The sequence below is a fragment of the Euphorbia lathyris genome, chromosome 3 (assembly GCF_963576675.1).
Source record: "Euphorbia lathyris chromosome 3, ddEupLath1.1, whole genome shotgun sequence".
Lineage (NCBI taxonomy): Eukaryota > Viridiplantae > Streptophyta > Magnoliopsida > Malpighiales > Euphorbiaceae > Euphorbia > Euphorbia lathyris.
Window position 1 is genome coordinate 106,359,667 of NC_088912.1, and position 20,143 is coordinate 106,379,809.

Below are 20,143 nucleotides of genomic sequence, written 5' to 3' on the forward strand. Positions count from 1 at the left end.
ATCATTCCCACAAGAATTGTGTTTATAGCTATTGATTTTTATGAATTTCTATTATCTAAGCAATAAATTTTGGATTTGATAATTACTAAACTAAAAACAAAAATAACTGCACTCAATTAATTAAAGAAAATAAAAACAATATTTGTAACTCTTATGATAAAGGTGCTAGAGCAAGGCTTCACCTAACCTAATATATATAATCCACACAACAATCCTATCCAAGTTCTTAAGTTTTAATCTAGAGACGGTGATTATTTCCTAAAGTAATTAACCTAGCTTTGGGCCAGTGAAGATTAATCCTATTTCACATACAATTACCTTAGCTTTGGTCCAGTCAAGAATAAAAATATAATGAAAGCATTAAGTTCTCTGAAATAACCCCAAAGTTAAGTCGTGAAACTAAACCTTGAAAAACCGCACCGCATAGACACAGGTCTAAACTATGTAATTCCATTAATTATCTTAGTGTCGGTCAACCAAAATAATTAATTGTAATTTAGCTAAATATTGATCAGATATCTAACTAGGAAATTAAGCTCCATAGTCTAATTCTCTATTTAATAAATTATGAACTTGAAATTGGATTGCAAGTAAATCATCTACTTCGATTAGGATCCGCCATAGCTCTAGCTATGGAGGAGTTAGTTCATGGTAGATGGAAAGAAAATAAGAAATTTTATAGAAAACAAAATAGAAAACATAATTAAAGAAAAGAAAAGAAAAGATGAACAGAGAATAAACTTTCAAATAAAACTAGAATCAGTTACAAAGGTAGAAAAGAAATGAACGAAAAGAAAACTACAAAAAGTCTAAAAGAGAGAGCTAAAAAGAGGTTGTGAGGCCTGTTCCATGTCTGTTCCAGGTCTGCTTTCATTCTTCCCAATGTAGGTATTTATAGTTGCACATGCCTTCATGCATTCTTTGTAACTTCCAACTTTAATGCCATTAAAGAGAAGATTAATGGAGGATTGAATTCTTTGCTCTAACTTCCTAACTTTGATGTAATTAAAAAGAAGATTACCCTATCTGTTCCTCCTTCTTTTCTTTTGCCTTCTCTCCTAGAGGATAGGATTGGAGTCAGCCTTCCTAGACTGATCCCGGTGTAGGTTTTTTGTTGGTTTTGTTTTTTTCCTTTCCTTTCTTACCAAAAAAAAAGAAGATTAATGGAGAGTTGAATTCTTCTTTGTAACTTTTTAACTTTCATAGAATTAAAGAGAGCATTAAGTAGTGTAACTCCTTTTTGAGCATTCAAAAGACTCTTCAAATAGTCATAACATTCCTTAAATGGTTATTGAGGAATTTATGACAATAAAGACTTATTTAAAGAGTCATGGATACTTCATTCTTGAACTGCTACGAGGTCGCAACTGGAGGGAGTTCTGGTCGGGCAACTCTATTTACTTCAGTAATGATTCCATAATTGCATTTTTGCCTCAAATAATACCTAAAAACATATGGAAGAAGCATTATTTCTTAAAACACAAAACTAAACATAAAACAATTATAAAATATTAAAAACTATCTTAAAATGTATGATTACTATAATTAAAATATATTAAAAACTATATGAAAATGCAAGATAACAGTTTCCTAATGTTTAATGAAAACGAGAAAAAGAAATTAAGGAAAATTAACCTAAGTGGGTTTGGCTTATCATCTATTGCCTTTTTACCACAAATAAGTGTACTTAACCCGGTATTGGATGCAAATTCTATTAGTCGAGTGAAGTCAAAGCTCTCGAAAAATTGTGAAAGAATTAGAGTTCTCGTACGAACTCTTTTAGGCTCAAAAATACCTCACAAAGATTCGGGTTTAAATTGTGTACTATCAAGTCTTCGCTAAATTTTCAACTATCCCGTTTTTATTGCCTTTTTAAAGTTTATTATGGAGATAACATTTGTGTTAAGACTCAATATCTTAGTTTAGCACTAACCTAAGCTTTGCACAAATTTCCTAACTTCAAGACCAAGACTAAAATCTCTTAATTGAATCATTCCTTTATGTTCCGACGCTTTTATTTTTGACGACAAATAATGGAACTTTAGTCAATTACCGAAGGAGGGATAGCGTGTCAGGAAAATTTAAAAGAGTCAATAAATTAGTTTAACTTTTTATTAAATTTTTATTTTTGTTTTTGGTAGTGCAAACCATACTAAGAGTGCGGGGTTGCGGCCCTCCGTGTTATTTAAAATGACGCCTATTCCAAGGGCGTCGCAAAAAGAAGTCAAAACAAAAATAAAAATAAAGGTAAGGAAGGAAAAGAGGACCCTTAGTGGTCAGGGACCCTACGCGAGGCGTGCCCAGGGGGGCGCTCCGCGTAAGGTAGCATTTTTATTGCGTTTTGAGTCAGAGACTCAAATACGCGAGGCGCAGGAATAGGGCGCCCCACGTGTTTGAGTTTCTAAACTTTTTTAAGGCGGGTAATGCAGGGTACGCGGGGCGTACCATGGGGTACGCCCTGCGTGGTGGGCGCAGTTTTGACCGAATTTGGCTAGAGGCGCAGAAGAGCGGGGCGTGACAGTGAGCACGCCTCGCGTGAGGTGTCCGGGATTTGTTTTTCATTGATGTTATTGGAAAAATAAAAATAGTGCCTAAAAAGAACAAACGTGTTAGATACATATATACAAAGGGTTTGGAGTACGCAAACCGAGGCTATGTTTAGAGTCAGAGTAGCTCGACTTTCCTGGACGTGTGCATGCTCACGGTGTTTTGAGGAATGTTGTTTCTTCGTGTTGTGGAAGAGTGCCCCCGCAATAGATTTTTAGTCGGTGTCCGTTCACCCGGTGGGTTTCGTTGTCGGAACCTTGGATATCAACTGCTCCAAATGAGTGAGCATGGACAACAGTGTATGGCCCCGACCACCGACTTTTTAACTTTCCTGGGAATAGGCGGAGGCGAGAATTATATAGGAGGACTTGGTCCCCTTTTCTGAATTCCCTGATTTGCACGTGCTTGTCGTTCCATCTCTTCGTTCGTTCTTTGTAAAGCTTGGCATTCTCGTATGAACCGAGACGAAGTTCATCAAGGGTATTGAGTTGGAGGAGACGTTGGTCCCCAACGGCCTGCATATCAAAGTTTAAAAATTTTAGAGCCCAATAGGCCTTATGTTCCAATTCCACAGGTAAATGACATGATTTCTCGAAAACTAAGCGATAGGGAGACATCCCGATAGGCATTTTAAGCGTCGTGCGATAAGCCCAAAGAGCGTCATCGAGCTTTAGGCTCCAATCCTTTCTAGAGGAACTAACCGTTTTTTTCAAGATACGCTTTAGCTCGCGGTTAGAGACCTCGACTTGCCCGCTAGTTTACGGGTGATAGGATGTTGAGACTCGGTGGGCAACCCCATATTTTTGTAAGAGTTGGTCGAATTGGCGATTGCAAAAGTGGGAACCCCCGTCACTAATGATAGCTCGAGGGGTTCCAAACCGAGTAAATATATTTTTCTTTATAAATCTTCCTACCACCTTCGAGTCGTTTGAGGGTAAGGCAACGGCCTCCACCCATTTAGAGACATAGTCAACTGCTACGAGAATGTAGGAGTTGTTATGTGACTTAGGGAAAGGCCCCATAAAGTCTATCCCCCAAACATCAAAAAGTTCGCAAACTAAGATTCCCTGTTCGAGCATTTCATGTTTACGGGAGATGTTCCCGCTCCGTTGACAAACGTCACATGTTTTGACGAAGTCTTGGGAATCCTTGGACAAGGTAGGCCAATAGAAGCCACATTGTAGAACCTTTGCCATAGTCCGACTAGGGCCGAAGTGGCCCCCGGCTCTTGGGTGTGACACATATGCAACATATGGATTGCCTCATCTTCCGGTATACACCTACGAATGACATTATCAGCGCAAGATTTAAACAAGTAGGGCTCTTCCCAAAGATAGTTCTTAGCGTCATGAAAGAATTTTCTACGCTGCTCGTAAGTAAGATGTGGGGGGAGAATATTACCGACTTTGTAGTTTGCCATATCGGCATACCAATGTAAAGGTGTTACCGCATAAAGAGTTTCATCGGGAAAGGTCTCCTTAATCTCCACAACATCCGGAGATGCGGCTTGCTCGCTTTGTAACCGGGACAGATGGTCGACTACAACATTCTCCACTCCTTTTTTATCCCTGATTTCAATATCAAACTCTTGTAGGAGTAGAATCCACCGTATTAATCGTGGCTTGGCGTCCTGCTTAGTCATTAGGTACTTGAGAGCTGCGTGGTCAGTGTATACGACAATTTTGGATAAAACGAGATATGATCTAAATTTATCGAAGGCAAAGACTACAACAAGCATCTCTTTTTCCGTAATGGAGTAATTTTGTTGGGCCTCATTGAGCGTTTTGCTCGCATGATAAACGGGGCGGAAAATTTTATCCACCCATTGGCCCAAACAAGCACCTACAGCCAAGTCACTGGCATCACACATGAGTTCAAAGGGAAGACCCTAATCGGAGGAAAAACTAAATTCCGCATCCTTCGCAAGGAGTTGGGTCAAGGGGGTTGCTATCTTAGAGAAATCTTTGATCAATCTCCTATAGAATCCCGCATGACCTAAAAAAACTCTGGATTCCTTTAACATTAATTGGAGGAGGTAATTTCTCAATCACCTCAATCTTGGCCGGATCGACCGCGATTCCTTCCCCGGACACCTTGTGTCCCAAAACAATACAATCTTGAACCATAAACTGACACTTTTCCCAACTTAGGGCGAGATTAGTGTCCTCGCAACGTTGAAGGACTTTATCAAGATTGTCCAAACAAATTTCAAAGGACGGTCCAAAAACAGAAAAATCGTCCATGAAGACTTCTATGAAGTCCTCAATCATTTCGGAGAATATAGCCGTCATGCACCTTTGAAAGGTGGCGGGGGCGTTACAAAGCCTAAATGGCATCCGCCTATATGCAAATGTCCCATACGGACAAGTGAATGTCGTCTTTTCTTGATCCGAAGGATCGACAGGAATTTGCATATAACCGGATAAGCCATCGAGGGTGCAAAAAAATTTATGACCCACCATTCTTTCCAACATTTGGTCAATGAATGGTAAGGGAAAATGATATTTTCGGGTGGCTTCGTTAAGTTTTCTATAATCAATGCATACTCGCCACCCGGTTACTTTCCGTGTGGGGATTAATTCCCCCTGATCATTTTCCGTCACCGTTGTGCCCCCCTTTTTGGGAACACATTGGACCGGGCTAACCCATTGCGTCGAGGAGTTTGATTACCTCGGCCTTCACTACCTCTTTCATATTGGGGTTAAGCCGTCGTTGCGGCTGCATGGAGGGCTTGACTTTATCCTCCATAAAGATGCGGTGTGTGCAAATGGTGGGGCTGATCCCTTTTATGTCGTGAATGGTCCACCCAAATGCGCCTTTGTGTTTTTGTAGCACTGCAATTAATGCTTCCTCCATTTCCGCTGTCAAAAGCGAAGAAATAACAACCGGTAAGAAATTAGGAGGTTGTAAAAATACATATTGTAAATTAGGAGATGGGGGTTTAAGTTCCAAAGTTGGAGGTTCCTCAAGAGAGGTCTTCGGCTTTGCTTTGCTATCCCGGTCTAAACCCTCGAACCGGCTCCTTGCCAACAGACATTGTTCTATTTCAGAGTAGTATTCAAACGGCTTGTTCAATGGCTCCTCATCCAAATGCTCAATACCATCTATTTCCGAAGAGGTTCCCGCAGAAGACCTATCACAAAATTCTTCAACAAAAAGATCAGTAGAGTCTACAGAATTTAAAAAATTACAATCCGCTATGGTATTAGACGGAAATTTCATAGATTTATACACGTTAAATTCTACCTCTTCGTCTTGCAACCGTAGGATGAGCTTACCTTCGTGGACATCAATGAGAGTCCTACCTATTGCAAGGAATGGCTGTCCTAGGAGGATTGGTACCGAATCGTCTTCCGCCATATCGAGCACTACAAAATCGGCGGGGAAAATGAACTTGTCCACTTTCACTAAGACATCCTCCACAATTCCTTTTGGCCGGGCAATGGATCTATCGGCCAGCTGGAGCGTCATATTGGTAGACTTAGGTTCTCCCAAGCCGAGCTTCTTAAATACAGATAAAGGCATTAGATTGATGCTAGCGCCCAAAACACATAAAGCTCTCCTAAACTCAACATTACCAATCGTGCAAGGGATAGAAAAACTACCCAAATCCTTGAGTTTAGGTGGGAGTTTGTTTGTTATAATCGCGGAGCATTCCTCCATGAGCGCTACCGTCTCATTATAATCCAACTTCCTCTTTTTGGCGAGGATTTCTTTAAGAAACTTCGCATATGTGGGCATTTGTTCCAATGCTTCCGCAAGTGGAATGTTAATGTGAAGTTTCTTAAAAATTTCCAAAAACTTACCGTATTGGTGGTCCAATTTTTCCTTTTTAAGTCGTTGTGGAAAAGGGAGCTTCGGTACGTAAGCTCCAATTGGATCACACACATTTTTATTCCTATCCAAGGAAGTCGCGGGTTTTGGATCCGAACCGGGGTTGCTTACCACTTCCGGTTCCTCACTTACCTGTGGAGCGGGTGGAGTCGCCTTTGGAACTGGTGGTTCCAAACCCTTACCACTACGGAGAGTTATTGCTTATGCGGTCTCCCAATCTTTTGGTCTCGGGTTTTGTTCGGTGTTAATCGGGGGAGACCCATGTTGCCTCCCTTGTCGTTGGCGACTTAATTCGGCCACTTGTTGTCCCAAGTCCCTGCAAAATGCTTCATTATTAGCAAGACGGGAAGATATTTCTTTAAGGAGATCAATTACCATTGCGTCTTGTGCATTGCTAAGAGGTTGTGATTCTTGCCTTTCTTGGACATGAGGGAATTGGCCCAACCCTTATTCCACAATTTTACCATGGGGTTCGGATGGGGGCTTCAACACATTCCGCTTGTTATCATAAGATGGAATGTGTTGAAGCCTCCTTCCGTCATTATTATTGTTATGGTGGTGATAAGCATGCGTGTTAGGATAGGAGTTATAATGAGAATTATACCTTTTTTGTCCCCCTACATAACTTATGCTTTCGGTGTCACCGGCAAAAGGGCTTCCGGCTTGACAATCCTTACCTTGGTGGCCACCACCACAATGAGAGCACACTAGGACTTGTGCTGAATTCTTGAGACTCAATTGCGCCATTAAGGCGTCCAACTTCTTATTCATTTCGATCATTAAGATTGTGGGAGCCTCATCTTCTACGGCAAAGGTTTGATGTTGCGAGGGTCCGGCAAGCCGATCTTCTTGCCATTGGATGCTTTTCCTAGCTAATTCGTGAATGAGCTCGTACGCCTCGCTTGCCGATTTGCGAAACAAATCCCCACCTGCGGCAGAATCAACGGTTGCACGATTAGTAGGTGATAAACCATGATAAAAGGTACTTACTAGATCATGCTTAGGGATATCGTGATGGGGACAGCTTCGGAGTAATTTTCGGAACCTAGCCCAAGCCGGATGGAGGGCCTCGTGTCCAAATTGCCGAAAGGAGGTGATATCTTTTCTCAACTTAGACGTTTTGGCGGGGGGGGGGGAATAGTAAGATAGGAACTCCTTCTCGAGTTCCTCCCAAGATGTGATCGATCCCGCCTCCAACGAGTGCAACCATTCCAACGCTTGCCCTGTCAAAGAGAAAGGAAAAAGTTTTAGTTGGACGGCCTCAACCGGAACACCGTCTTGTTGCGAAGTTTCGGCACATATAAGAAATTTATCAAGGTGTTCGTTAGGGTTTTCATAGGGTTCCCTTCCGAATTGACCGAGTTGTTGGATTAATTGGATCATGCTAGTCTTTATTTCAAATGTGTCGGCCGTAATGGTGGGGGCGACGATTCCGTGGCGGATTTGAGGGCGATGTGGAGCAAGAATTTCCAACATCGAACGTGTATCATTGCCTCCACCATTACGGTTGTTATTCACGGGTTGTTCCGGCACCCTTTGGTTGACCTCGGGCTGGTTAGCTTCATTGCTGAGATTTTCCATTCTCTCTTTTCGAATCCTACAAAGAGTACGTTCAATTTCGAGATCAATAGGAATAAGAGGATCACTCCGAGATCGGGTATGCATAAAATAAGTGAAATAAAATATAATATTAACAAGAAAAGAATGTTGTTAGTAAAAGTATATATAAACAATTTATACAAAAAGAATGCTTAAACTAACAATAAAGCGTTTTTGTCTAATATTGCAAGATGTTATAAATCCACGGCAACGGCGCCAAAAACTTGATTTCGCGGCACCTAGTAGTGTTCTTTTTAACGACGAAAATGTGTATTACGATGAATGTGCTACGGATATGGATATGTTCTTTCTAAGTGCTTTGTATCTACTAGACGCTACGACTACGTAGGGGCAAGTGTACCCCGTCGTATCAAGTAATAATCCGGTTAAGACCGGGTATCAAATCCACGGGATTTATAACTGCAAGTATTAAACGACTCGGTTCTACACGTTATTTAAGCGGTGAATACTTTAGGGTTGGTGTGAGGCACAACTACAAGCTACTACTAACTATGTGTGAGGCAAATTTATATAACGAAACTCTATGGAGTGATGTGAATGCGATAAGTTATAACTATGACAAATAATAACTTCTAATGTTTATATGGTTGAAGGTTTGCTCGTGCAAAGACGACTACTTATAGTGTAACCGACCCGTGAAGTACTTAGACTACGTGGTTCCTAGTCAAGGCGTGTCTAATGCTTGGGACCAGAAATTAGGGACCGTAAGTTCCGTGGCTTGTCAATTCCTACGGTTTCCGGTTTGTCACTTCCGGTAAGGCAACACCTATATGAATCCCTAAGGATAGCCCGAATGGCGTCGAAAATCGTGTTCTCCTACACAATAGTCAATTATGAATGTCAAAACAAGTAACAAACATCAGCACATATATAGAAAAGAAGATTATGAATCATAAATTATAAATAGGGAAAGTGTAAATATGAATTACAAACAAGCCTAGTACATAGGATGAGATCAAGCTAATTAGCAAGTGTAAAGGGAAGAATCCACCCTCGGAACTAGCTAACCGGACTCAAAAGCCGTCTCTAAGGTCTTGAATGGTGGAGCTCTCGAGCTTGGTGAGTGGAGATGGAGCGGAACTTTGGTGAAATGCCGGTAACACGGACAAGCTCTCGAGATGGAAGAGTTTAGTTACACAAAGCCTAAAACAAACCTAAACTACAATAATTAAAACATCAAGGAAAGGGCAAAGTTTTAACTTCATAAGGAACAAGTATGGAGCAACATTATTTGGTGCAGAAATCCCATGACACGCCCCGTGTAGATGCTCATTCCGTTAGAAATCTCCTGCATGTGGACCAATTCCATGTCTAATTGTCTCAAACACGCCCTGCGTAGCTGGAGTATGCCCCGCGTGTTTGAGTCTCTGAAGTTTTATTGCTTGAATTGGAGCTTTTACGCCGTGCGTAGTTGAAACACGCCCCGCGTAAATGAATCTCTGAGCTTTTATCATTGAAGAACTGCCTGATATGCCTCGCGTATATGGTGGTACGCCTCGCGTGCCAAGAGTTGACTCAAGGAGACAATGCAGTCTGACTTTCAGGATTAGGCCAATCATTTCCGACATGTGTCATACGCCTCGCGTAGGGTGGCATACGCCCCGCGTATGCTGAGTCAATTCCACATGGCGTCCGTGGATAAGGCAATTATTGCTGACACCATGTTTCACGCCCCGCGTAAGGGGTGATACGCCCTGCGTGTTTGGGTGGATTTTCGTTCCTTGCTCATACCTGAAATACAAATCTTGCGAGCCGAGTTAGCTTGACGTTTTTATTTCAAAAACATGGAAAATTAACTGAAAGTACGAAATTTATTTTCATTTCTTTATTTTATTAAAACGCTTTATTTTTGTGGTTAAACTTATTTATTTTATCCAAAATCAACCCATAAATCATGCTAAAAGATAGGGGTAAAATACCCCTATCAACTATGCAAGAAGAAAAGTGTCTCCTATAATATATCCTCCAACGATCCATGTTATCAATATTATCGTGCAATCTTAAGTTTGAAAGCATCATCCCTCTCGAAGTCCCCTTCCCTAACATGGTGATTATTAAGTTATGGGTTTTCTCCAGCAACACCCACACGTCTGTTACTCATGTGATCAATAACCCTTGTATTCCCAACATTTCTAAGGGTGCCATTATCACCAGCTGAAACAATGTAATTCTCAGTGATTATCATTGATGTGTAAAATGGTATAAATACATAATACAGTTCACATTTCAGTGAAACTCTAATTCTATCTAACTGTTGTGTAGATAAGTACAGTAAATTCTATAACAGTAAAATACTAATAAATATCTCTAATCGTAGTCAAAAGGTTCGGAGGCCGAACATTGAGACTATTTCTGAAGTCTTCTAACAGAGGTGAGAGCAGCCCTTTTGTGAAAATGTCAGCTATTTGATATCGGAACGGGACATGTAGCACACGGACTTCGCCTTTGGTGACCCGTTCCCGGACAAAGTGAATGTCCATCTCGACATGCTTTGTTCGATGGTGTTGAACTGGATTACCGGTGAGATAAATGGCGCTGATGTTATCACAATAGACAATTATGGATTTCTGAATTGGGTGCCCGAGCTCAAGTAAAAGGTTGCGAATCCAGCATGTTTCAGACACAACATTGGCCACACCGCGATACTTGGCTTCGGCACTGGAGCGGGACAGCGTGGGCTGTCGTTTAGCTGACCAAGAAGGTTGTCACCAATAAAGACACAGTACCCGAAGGTTGAGCGACGGGTATCGGGACAGCCAGCCCAATTCGCATCAGTGTAAGAGATTAACTGCGAGGGAGACGAAGCAAATAGATCATGTGTGCCTTGTACATACCGAAGGATGCGTTTAAGAGCTTCCATGTGAAAGGTATTGGGGTCGTGCATGAATAAACAGATTTGCTGAACTGCATAGGAGATGTCTGGCCTTGTAAGGGTAAGGTATTGAAGTGCACCGGCTAACTGTCTGTATTCCGTGGGATTGTGATATGCAGAGCCGGAGGATATACTGAGTTTTTGTTTTTGTGTCAACCAGAGTAGCAGCTGGATTGCAGGAATTAAGACCAGCTTTATTAACAATTTCTGAGGCATACTTCTTTTGAGATAGAAATAGAGAGCCCGATGAGTGCTTAACCGAGATTCCTAAAAAGTAGTGGAGGGGTCCCATATCTTTCATTGCAAATTCAGAGTTCAGCTGAGACAAAATGGATGACTGAAGTTTATCAGAAGAGGTTACAAGAACAATATCATCAACATAGAGGAGAATGTAGGCGGTGTCCGTGCCTTGCTGAAGGATAAATAGGGAGTGATCAGATATGCTGTTGGTGAATCCCACTGTGGTGACAAATGCAGCAAACCGCTGGTACCAGGCCCTAGGTGCTTGCTTCAATCCATACAGAGATTTCTGAAGCAGACAAACATAATCAGGATGCCGAGGATCACGGAACCCCAGAGGTTGATGCATATATATACTGTTTCATTAAGGTTACCATGGAGGAAAGCATTCTTGACATCCAATTGACGGATATTCCATTGTTTGGACAAAGCAATGCTAAGAACAGCCCAGATGGTTGCTAGCTTGACCACAAGACTGAACGTTTCACCACAATCGACACCAGCCAACTGTCCAGACCCATCAAGAATCAGTGATTTGGGATGGGGGATATGTTACTAGGTGCATAAACTCACAAATTGAGCATTCGATGGGGTTTGTGAATGTCGTGTTTGGCACGGGTAGTCATATTGTGGTTATTTGGATTGATTAGGGAGTGGTTCATGTCTGGGGAATTAGGATCAGAAGTGGTGAACGGCAAGGCAGGGGATGGAATATTGGATTACGATGAAGGAGGCGACATTGAGGACGAAGCAGACGACTAGATACGGGATGAGGAGGAGACGACTGGTTAGACGCAAAGGAAACATGTGACGCGATGGGAGACGGCGACGATGGCGCCGTCGATGCACCGGACTTAGGGGAATCCGAGGACGCCGATTTTGAAGACTCGATAGACGAGACACGAGGCGATGACAGGACGACACGGACAGGACGGGACACGACGCTGGGTGATTGTGGGTCGGACGGCGACGGACTCGATGTGGGAGATGTATTTGGTATGGAAGAAGCAGGAATTAGGGAGCCTGTGTCATCCTTAGAATTTGTAAGAGCAAAAGCGCTGGGCGCTGATGCTAACGAGAATGGGTAAATTGACTCATTAAACACAACATGACGGGATATAATGAATTGGTTTGTTGCAGGATTAAAACATTTATATCCTTTGATTCGACGGATAGCCGAAAAACACACATGGAGAGGATCGAGCTTCAAGTTTATGACGAGATGTGGATGGAATGAGAGGCAAACAGAGGCATCCGAACACACGAAGATGAGAGTGGTTGGGATCTTTTTGATACAGGACTTTGGTTGGAGAGTTGTAACCTAAGACCTTGTGAGGGTAAATATTTAACAGATATGTTGCAAGTTCAAGTGCATGATGCCAAAATTTATATGGAATTGATGCGTGGTTCATGACAGTACGAATGACATTGTTAATGCTTCGGATGGTGCGTTCGAATTTACCATTTTGAGGGGATGTGTAGGGGCATGAAAAACGAAATTGCATTCCATGATCATTGAAAAATTGACGAAGGGAGTGATTGTTAAATTCACCTCCACTGTCACATTGAAAAACTTTAATTTTTCGCTCAAATTGAGTTTGGACATATGAGCTGAAGGTAAGGAAAACAGAAAATACATGTGATTTATTTGCTAAAGGAAACGTCCATAAGAAATTGGTATAACTGTCGAGGAATAAGACATAGTATCGGTGATCACTAGAGCTCAAAGTAGGAGATGTCCAAAGATCACTATGAACTAAATCAAAAGGCATACATGCAACATTGTATTGAAATGGTAATTTGACATGTTTTCCATTAATGCAAGAAGAACAAACAGAAATATCCTTAATCCTATTACAAGAAATCAGATTTTTATTCTGTAGGACACTCAAAATAGGAGGTCCTGGATGACCTAAATGACTATGCTAGACATCGGAGGACAATGCAGTAAACGCGGAATGAGAAGACGACGACACGGAAGGACTAGATGTGACTGGATAGAGGTCTCCGTTACTGTTACATCTCATGATAGGTGTTCCTGTTTGTATATCCTTCACAGAAAAACCCAAAGAATCAAATTCAACAGAAATATGGTTATCTTTAGTAAATTTATGGACGGAAATAAGATTTTTGATGAGTTGGGGAGCATGTAAGACATCATTTAATTTTAAGGGATAGTGTTTGGTATCTAATTGCATATTGCCAGATCCACAAATTGGGAGACAAGTACCATTACCAACAACAATATTACCATTGAAGCTCGAATTAAAATAGGACGTAAGTGTACCTTTTGAGCTGTCATGTATGACGTGGCTCCGGTGCCCATGTGCCATTGATCAGGAGGTGGTGTGATTGACATGGTGTGCATGGCTTCTGCAATGTCAGTCGGAGCATAGGAAGGAGAAACCATGTTGACATGTGCCTGGTGTGTGGTCGGCCGCGGACCAAGGATTCCAGATTGAGATGTCGACTGACCGGATGAGTAGTGTGGCTGCCAATTGTTTGTCGGAAAGGGGCAAGGTGGGGTGGCCCACGGCTGTTGAGGTACCCATGGATATTGAGGAGTCTAGGGTGTATAGGCAGTAGGGCGGTAGCCTGATTGTGCGACATTCCGTGGGTGATATCTACCACCGCGGATGCGATTATTCCGACCATACTGACCGCCACGATACTAGTTATGTGGGCGCTGATGCGGCGGGTGAGTAGGAGGAAAGTGTGATTGACTGACGGTGGAGTCGACGGAGGTGGCAGTGAGGGCGACATTATCTGATGTTGGGATATTTTTGCGGGCACAGGCTGTTTCCTCTAAGATAAGGATGAAGCGGGCTTTGTGAAAGGGAGGGAGGGGGTCCCCAGATATAAGCTGCAGAACTATCTGATCATTGGTAACTGGGCAGTCCACATTGGAAAGTTGGTCAGACAAGGATTTTAGGTTTTGGCAGTAGGAAGATATGTCAGAGAAATTTTCTAGCTTGGTTTTGGAGAATTCCTGTCGTAGGAAAAGGGCACGGGAGTGCTTATTATCAGAGAATATGTCCTGTAAACGAGTCCAGGTATTAGCTGCGGTGGAATCCGTCTCAATGATGGTATGAAGCAGATCGAGGGATATTGTGTTGTATATCCATTGAAGAACAACAACGTCAATACGAGACCATAGGTCAGGGTTTCTAGCTTTGAGGGAGGTAACCGGTGTTTCAGATGGGGGAATAATGTGGTCTAGGACTTGGAATGCTTTGGCATGAAGCTTGAATAAGGCTGCCCAAGTTGCATAGTGACCCTTTTCAATATCCAGAGTGATTTTAATAAATGTCGATATGTTGGAAACGGATAGGGAGGGATGATTGAAGGTATTGTATTCGGTTGGGGGGGTTCGGTGTTGGAATTAGCTGTGTTGTTTGTGTTAGAGGTGGCCGATGTGTTTGTCATGGCTGCGGAAGGAGGAGGAGTCGGCGGTGATAGGGTGGGTTTAGGATTTGCGACCGACGGAACTTAGGGTTTAGAAGAGAGGGGGAGATTTCAGAATTTTAGGTGAGGAAGAAAGAATTAGGGTTTAGCTCTGATACCATGAAACAATGTAATTCTCAGTGATTATCAGTGATGTGTAAAATGGTATAAATACATAATACAGTTCACGTTTCAGTGAAACTCTAATTATGTCTAACTGTTTTGTAGATAAGTACAGTAAAATCTATAAGAGTAAAATACTAATAAATATCTCTAATACCAGCATCATCAAAACTGTCACTATCGCTATCAGCATTATGAAAAAAACATAGATAAGTCTTATTACCTCGTGGTCCCTAAGACCCATTTGAGGGGGCGGCAGATGTGCCAAATGCAATCTGGACGGCGGTGAAGGTGGTGGCGTAGGCTTTATTTGAGGTTGTGGCTCTGGAATACCTTCCATCTGATGGTTAGGTCCTCCGGTGGGTGGTCAGATCAAGCTTAACACTTCGAGTTTGAAATTTTCCAGGCAGGTGGTCATCTCGTGGAGCCGTTCTTCTGTTTGCCTCCATCGCTCAATACTAGCTTGGGCCTGCTCTATGATACACTCCCTCGGCTCTTCATACCTCTGGTCATTAGCTTCCATTGGATCTTGAGGTTGTCTTGGTTTAACCATTGCTAAAAGAAGTTTCGGGTCAGGAAACAATTGGCCATGATACCAACTGATACAGATTGAAGATGAACTTGATCATTTTAATCGTAAATAAACAAAGAGTTTCTTCTCTATTTAAACTAAAAGGAGTTAATGCAAGATATAGGTATGAAAACCTTACTCTCAAAGAGAAATTTGTTTGATTAATAAAAAGTTAAGTTCATCCTTACAAACATTGGGTTTAAATACTTACCCTAAAGAAAGATAATGGACATAATTGCCCTTATTAGGGTTACAACACAAGAAAGAACATAAACCATAGATAGGTATATGATATGTGGACAAATAGTACCGAATGGCACAGACAGTAAATATGACAAGGATTGTCGGCTGGTTTCCTTCATAAGGAAGCAAAGTTTAACCCTTGCAGAGGAAGTAATCTCGAGGAGTCGTCCTTGGTACTGTTCTAGGATACGCCTTTACTGCTCTTCTTTAAGATATGTTTTCAAGGATACGCTCTTGTAAGCTTCTTCCCTTCTGATACACGTGTTGCTCGCAGCTTCAACAAAGGCTAGGTTCAACATCCGCCATGTTGTGTCTGACTGGTGGGTCTAGACAGGATGTCCTTATCATATTTGCCTTAGTCTCCCAACAATCTGTTTAGCTCATGCTACATCTAGAAACATCAGAAAGTTTAACGATCTTCAAGCATTCGTTCACACGCTCTCCAACAACACCATCGACTAATCTTTGGCCACAACGTCAAGTGTGTTAATATTTAATTATTTTTGCACATCTGTCGCAATTAATTTCGTCGTACATATTACTTTATTTTTACAATTTGTTCGTTTAATCACGTTTGCAAGTTGTATCAAGGTGGAAAATTAACATCTCTAACACGTCCTACATTTTTATTTTAACAAATTTTAATCTACTATAGTGTATCAAGGTGGAAAATTGAAAAATTTCAAAAATATCTCCACACGGTTAGTTAATTGCCTTCATTTCTTTTCTGTCCATAGGTTACTTAATTGCCTTCATTTCTTTTCTTATGATGAATCAATAAATATTATAAACATCTCTCACTTTTTCTTTAATTTTCGTATGATAATATGAGAAGCAAATTAGATTTTTTGTTCTATCTTTTAGCATGTACATAACAAAAGTTCGCATTTATTTAAAATAATATATTGTGTAATCTAAAAGGATTCAAATAAAAACTTTTTTTTTTTTTTAAGTTTAGGTAAGGGTAGGTCTACCCACTCCAAGGTCATGGCAAACCACAGACCTCGATGAGGATTTAAAGTTTAGGTAAGGGTAGGTCTACCCACTCCAAGCTCAACGCCTTACCACTCGGACCAACCCTCATTGGCATAAAAACTTTTTTTAATACTGGGAACATGGATAAAAATGGATTTACATGGATTAGGTTCCAATCTCTGCAAACTTTGAGCACCATGAATTTTGATCCTTCTATGTTTGATCGCTCGTTATGTACATGGCTTTACTTCCCTCATACTTTTGCGAAAACCAAAAAACACTTTGAAATGTTTTATTCTAAGAAAATAGGAAGATGAATATCGTACTTCATTAAAATGAAAAATAATGCTTGCAACCTATATTTATTTTTAGAATTCACCTGATACAATAAGCTAGAATTAATTAGCTAACTATGAATTTATTTAAGCCCATTAGCAAATAGAAAAGTAAACATCTCCATTTCACTCTTCTTCAAAGCCAAACCAAGCTCAATTCCTCCATTTCCATGGCTACTCTCTGCCATAGAAATCCATACACCCTTATCTATCGATACAACATGTGTCTTCTTTGGCTTCCCCCATCCGAAATCTGTTTCATATATCTCAAACCGAGGTGACCCGCCAACTCCGATCACAACATCAGCAACCTGCATAATGCTTTTTAATTTGAAAGTTTGTTCAATTTCTCGCTCAACACTCATGGTCTTCACTCTCGTCCCTAACCCTTTTATCATCTTGCTAAGCTCATTGGCGACGAAAGCAGTCCCATTTTTGTCAAGGATTGTTTCCGTATCGACCAATGCTGAACTTCACGACACAGTTACCAAAGTAATTCGTTGGTAATGGAGGGTTCAAACGGGATCTACAATCTGCTGGAAACAGGAATCCAACCTTTCCCTTTCTTTCCAAATTCTTGGCTTTAACAATGGTTACTATAATATATGCATAGGAAAGAACAAATGTTGATAAATGCATACACTTTGAATCTTCTTCTTCTTTTCCATTTTGCTGAGAAACAATATTCCGTTGGAGATTTGTTATGTCTTGTCGCGAAAGCTCAAAATTTGCTCGTACTATGTTTTCCATATCCTTTATTACTCCTGGATGTTTTAAGCTTTTCGGGTTTGAATCCGAACCTGAAAACCTATTTTTCAAGTAAAACATGCCCAATCCTTGTGGCTCATCAACGGCTGTTCGATCAAAAATAGGAGTTAGCTCAAGTGGTAACAATGTTGTCATGTCAGAATTCACTTTGCATATATGCGCCCATGATTTCAGAAACATGGCTACGCTTTTTGCGTCGATCATTGCGTGCTGAAAACACATGCCTATAGAGAAGCCTTGATTCGGAAAAAACGTTATTTGAAAGGCGATAATGGCAGCTTTCGAGTCGGAAACCGGTAACTCGGGGACATATGGATGTAAAGCTATTGCTTCCAGCATTTCATTCTGACTAAGGTGGTTGAAGTCCGAGTTAGACTCAGAAACGATCAATGAAACCCCGTCGCTTGGAGTGTAGAGGAATGATGGTTTCTCTGTACCCAGGGGCCATATGATATGTCCTGCTATTGGAAGAAAATGGGTTAGAGTGAGGGAAAGAGAATGCTTAAGTCTAGGAAGTAATACTGAGTTGAAGAAAGTGTGAGTTGACTCGTGTTGGCCCAGTTGATAGAAAAATATTCGCTCAATAGGGAATAACTTAACCCAAAACATATCAAAATATGTAAGAGGAAGAGATAATTCAACAAGAGGTGTTGCTGAGTTGGTGGATGGAGTAACTCGGCAAACTTCTAGCATCTTAAGAGAATAGTTATAACTAGTTGCCATAACTTGTAGTTCAATTGTGGATTAACAATTTATATCATTGTTTGAGTTCATATTTATTGTGCATAAAAGTTGAGGTGTGGTAAGATGATGATAATAATAATAATAATAATAATAATAATAATAATAATAATAATAATAATAATAATAATAATAATAATAATAAAATTCATAAAGTTTAGGTAGGTAGGACACATGAACTTACTACTTAGTTGGCCTATGCATGATGAAGATTGTAAAAGATAGCTGAAACTAGTTTAACGGTTTTAGTTTTTTTTTAGATTCAAATTATTTAATACTTTATTTAAAATTAAAAAAATTGATATCAAACTTTAAGAATCTATCTTTTTAAAAGAGTCAATTGGGCCTGCTTGAGCCGTCAAGATGTCCAAAAATCGGTAATAAATTTATAAGATCGATTTGAAGAAATTAGGATGGTATTGTAAAAATTTCTGCCTAAACTACTGCATAAGCTGATTTTTAGAACACTGTATATGATACACACAAAGAATTTTTTTTTTTTCAAATTTCCAACCTGACAAATATTTTTTTTATAAAATATAAATAGGAGATAAGTTTATTATACTGTGGTTTTGGTTGCAAATGTATATCATGTCAAGAAACTATTTTAACTAAAATTTTAAGTTAGACAGTTAAGATCTAATAATGGTTTATTATTATTATTTATTTTTATTTATATATAAACTTGGATTAATTTTCGGATAAATTAATATTTTTTTTACGGAATAACTAATCGATAATCGATTACCAAACTAAGCATAAATAAAAACATAACAAAACAAGAATTTAAAAATAAGAGAAGCAAATTAAGATTACGATTTGATTATTAGTTTGGCCATCAGTTACTTGTTATTTTGCTCAACCTAATATACATTACATAGGAGATGATTGGTGTTAAAAACGTATATGGTGTTATATTGATTAGTTAAATTATTCATTTCGGAAATATTGCAAAATGGCTCTTACAAGTTATTGGCTAGTTTATTTCTTGATAAATAATGTAAACTGTATTTATCAATTCATAATAGATTGAGGAGTAGAACCTCTAATTTCGTAGATGTTGAGTTGGATTTCAATTACATAAAAATTCGCCCCAAAAGGTTTCATACCTTATACATATGAGGAGGAATATGACTTTCCAATTAAGCAAGGTTGTAAAAAAAACGTTAGGCGCTAGTGGGGTGGACATGACCTCGAGGATTAATCAGATTTGTATTGTTTTTTTTTTTTTTACTTTCATTTGTTAATTAATAAATTATTATATAAATTCAATTAAAATATGTATTATACTATCTAAAAGTAATAAAATAAAATTATTTAATGCAGAGAAACGTGTATATTTGTAACCTATATTTTTAAAAATGTTCGAACAACTAGGTGGCGTCGGGTCAGCCTAGGTGGAGCCTATGCGGTTAAAAATCGCGTAGGAAAAAAAACACATAGAGAGATTAATCGGAGAAAATCGGAGCAGATTCTCAATTTTGAATACCTAGACGGTCTATGCGTTTGGACACTGCAATTAAGTAATACTAGTCGAAAACCCGTGCGATGCACGGGATACAAAACTTTTATATAATTTAGATAAATAAATAAATTGACATATATACTTTTAAGTAATTTTATATCATGCTATGATTTTTTTTATATTATGTATATTTGAAATTAATATATATTTTTTATGGCCTAATGCTCCTCCAGCCCCCTTAACTTGTTCAAATTGGTCATTTTACCCCTTATTAACTCATCGAATCTCCTATTTACCACCTTAACTCCATAAAAGTGGTATTTCTCACCCATTATGATCATATTTACCTCCTTAACTCCATAAAA

General features: G+C 39.9%; 1 pseudogene; it reads right to left on the reverse strand.

Moving 5' to 3' along the window:
* Positions 1 to 16,775: 16,775 nt before the first annotated feature.
* Positions 16,776 to 18,298, reverse strand: LOC136223857 (malonyl-CoA:anthocyanidin 5-O-glucoside-6''-O-malonyltransferase-like; annotated as a pseudogene).
* Between the last annotated feature and the right edge of the window lie 1,845 nt (positions 18,299 to 20,143).